This window comes from Orycteropus afer, unplaced genomic scaffold, assembly GCF_000298275.1.
Source record: "Orycteropus afer afer isolate SDZICR_OR568_19922 unplaced genomic scaffold, OryAfe1.0 scaffold00099, whole genome shotgun sequence".
NCBI lineage: Eukaryota > Metazoa > Chordata > Mammalia > Tubulidentata > Orycteropodidae > Orycteropus > Orycteropus afer.
In genome coordinates this window covers 3,640,085-3,643,545 of record NW_006921686.1, presented here as the reverse complement: position 1 = coordinate 3,643,545, position 3,461 = coordinate 3,640,085, and positions in this window count along the sequence as shown.

Here is a 3,461-nt window from a genome sequence, read left to right as displayed (position 1 = left end):
AAAGCAATAAAGCACCAAGCTGAAATCCTCGATTTTCTGGAAGCAGTGTGGGAACCCCTTCAGGTGACAATAATACACTTCAAGGGACGCCAGAGAGAAAGTAGCTGAGAAGCCCAAGGAAATAAAAAAGCTGACTGAGAAGCAAAAAGGGCAGCCAGGGAGCCACTGGAAACCAGAAGAGCCGTAACCCTCCTCCCTTGGATGCCAGAAGTACAACCAGCATATTCACAAGGAGAAAAGCAGTGGTTACAGCAAGAAAGGGCTGAATAAGGCAAGACTTGTTGGCAGTGCCTGCCTGATGGTAGGATCACAATTCCTGGACTACTGGCCACCTTTCTGATCAACAACTTCCACTCAGTCATTCATTCAAGCCGGGAGGCCATGGAACAACTTCTGGGGAAGTATTTCTACATTCTTTGGCTTACAAAACTTGTGAAAGGAATCAGCCAGTGATGTGTAACTTGTTATAAAAACAATCCCAAGGCAAGATCCTTCACTACCTCTTGGCATCCAGTCTGTAGGAGTCACACCCTTTGAGAATCTGATGGTGGATTTCACTGAACTGCCCAAGAGTAGAAGCTACCACTATCTCCTGGTAACGGTGTACATCTACACTGAATGGGTGGAAACCTTTCCAACTCAGTAGGAGAAGGCCAGGGAAGTAACACGGGCCCTGTTACAGGAGATCATCCTGAGGTATGGACTTCCCTTCTACATAAGTTAAGATAATGGGTCAGCATTCATAGCAGAGGTAGTACAGCAGACAGATTGGGCTTTGGGCATAAATTGGAAACTACATACTGCTTATAAGACTCAGAGCTCAGACAAAGTAGAGCATGAACAGGACTATAATGACTGGACTCAGTAAACTCTGCCAAGAAGTACACTTAACCTGGCCACAAGCCCTTCCTTTGGTGCTACTGAAAATCAGGTGTTCCCCACAGAAAACTACAGGATATTCCCCATAGGAAATCCTCTTTGCCAGGCTCCCACCTCTCCTTCATTCCATGCCCAGAACATCTAGGGAAAGGGGAGAAACAGAAGTTAGCAAGCAATTAAAGGCACTGGGTATAGTGTCAGCACAGATATCTAACCAGGTAATGGAAAGGCTCCCTATAAGCCTTTTCTCCCCTATCCATTCCAACCCAGGGATCAGGTGTGAGGGAAGGACTAGAACTTAACCCCTCTCAAGAACAAGTGGAAGGGACCACTCACTGTCATTTTAACCACCCTCATGGCAGTCTAGGTGGAAGGGACCATTCCGTGGATTCACCACTCCAAGATTAAAAGAGCTGTGTCTGAGGATTCTGGCAATTTTTGGAAAATTGAAAACCATCCCCAGAACCCACTGAAAGTGACTGTGTGGTGTGAGAACCAAAGACCTGCGGTGCCCTGCTCAGGTCACTCTGTGGGCTGACTGGTCTATGCACGGCTGAAGCCTGAGGATCAGCAATGCCCTGCTCTAGTCACTCCCAGAAGCTGACTGGTCTATGCATGGCCAAACTTAAGGATCAGTAATGGTGCAATTAGCTATAAATAATCTTTGCTCATTTCTATTTTTGTTTTTGATTGGTCCCTTGGTCCTAGGATTGGCTGCTGGACTCACAGCGGTAGCTCCGGTTCAGTGGACCTTCTCCTAAAGAATTAACTTAAGCCCAACCTTTATTCTAACCTGTTACTGAGTGTAGAATGCTTACTATGATTTTCATCATCACCATTACTCAGCTGCAGTTAGCCTCTGGCCAGCAATGTCCCAGCCAGTGTAGGCGTGATGGGTTCCTGACATTCCTACACTCTTCTTGTCATCGAGAGCCTCACACCCGCTGTTCTGGTTCCCTAGTGCCGCTCTGACAAGAAATATACCACAAATGGGATGGCCTTAACAAACAGGAGTTTATTCTTACAATTTGGAAGCTTTAAGTCCAAGTTCAAAGTGCCAGGCTTTAGGGGCTGGGTGAAAGTCCCTCAACCTCAGGGTCCAGCTCTGCCTCCTGCTCCCAGTCTACTAGAGCTAGAAGCATTTCTTCACTCAGACAGCTGCTGGCTGCTGAGGCTGAGAAGCCCAAGGTTGACAAGTAAAAAGGCCCAGTCCGGATATTACCAAACCACATGGCAGGCCATTAACTTAAGTCCATTATAAGTCCCAAGGTTGGCAGAGCATAGCAGGCCGCTGAGCAACCACACAGCTTCATGCAGGGTCCAAGCGTGCCATAGGCTGGAGACCATTCCCAAGGCTTCTCCTTATATACAGGAAGCAGACCACATCCCAAAGGCAGCTACTCAGCTGCTTGTGGTAGATCCCACCATGGAGCTGATTGCCAGTCTCATCATGGGGAGTAACTACCACCAGCTGCCCAGCCACTCAACCAGGCCCAGCCAGGCTGACACAAAAACATAACCACCACACCCACCATGTACACCCAAGGTGACTGCAAATTCTGGAATACTACATTCACACCACCAGGCTATTACTCTCCCATTCAAAGCTCATGTAGTTCTGTGTGTAATAAAGTTGTCTGTGGAACACAGCAGACCCAGATGGGAATAAGTCATGGGGAAGGGCCAGCAGATCAAGCACGATCAAATATACAAGAGAAAATCTGGACTCACAAATTGGGAAATTTGGAACAATTTCTCCTCCTGGACAACCTGACTAGTGCCCTACCTGGGACCTTTAATAATTACAACTGTAGTACTTCCATGTTTAGTACCCTTATTTGTACAAGAGATTCAGAATCTAGTAACCAATCTAACATCTCAAGCACTCGAAAGGAAAATACTATATATGAAGGAATACCAGGAGCTGACATGTACAATCAATGCCTATAATGAAGAAGAAACAACCCATTAAGTCAGAATTTGGAACATATGATCCAGGAGGAAAGTGAGACGACCATAATTGTCATTGTTAATTCTGATTCTCTACTATAATGAATGAAAGAGGAGACTTCTAGCAAGGTGGCATAATAGGCAGACAAGCTACACAGACCCTCTTCAACAAAGAAATGAGAAACCAAATGAAACCAATACAGAAGACAATGCTGGAACCCTGAGCTTTGAAGCGAAAGAAAAAGAAGTGGATTAAATACCGCCTAGTAGAAGAAACTGAATGAAAACAGTGAATGAGGAAACAACAGAGCTGCAGACTGTTGGCTATCCTGACAGCCTGGACAGTTTGAATATTTACAAGCGGTGTTAGAATCTGGGCAGCAACCTAAGAATTGGCCCTGCTTGCCAAGGACTGCGTGGACAACGGCACTGGTGGCTGATGACTAGAAAGGAAAACAGCAGATAAGGAGACAAATTGAGCTGTCAACTTCATCTGTCCTGAACGTGCATCCATTTTGAACACTTGCAAGTGGCGTTCTTATCCCAGCAACCTAATCATAGGCTCCACTTGCCAAGGACAGCACTGGAGGCTGATGACTGGAAAGGTGAGATATGTCCCTTGCTATTTTTAT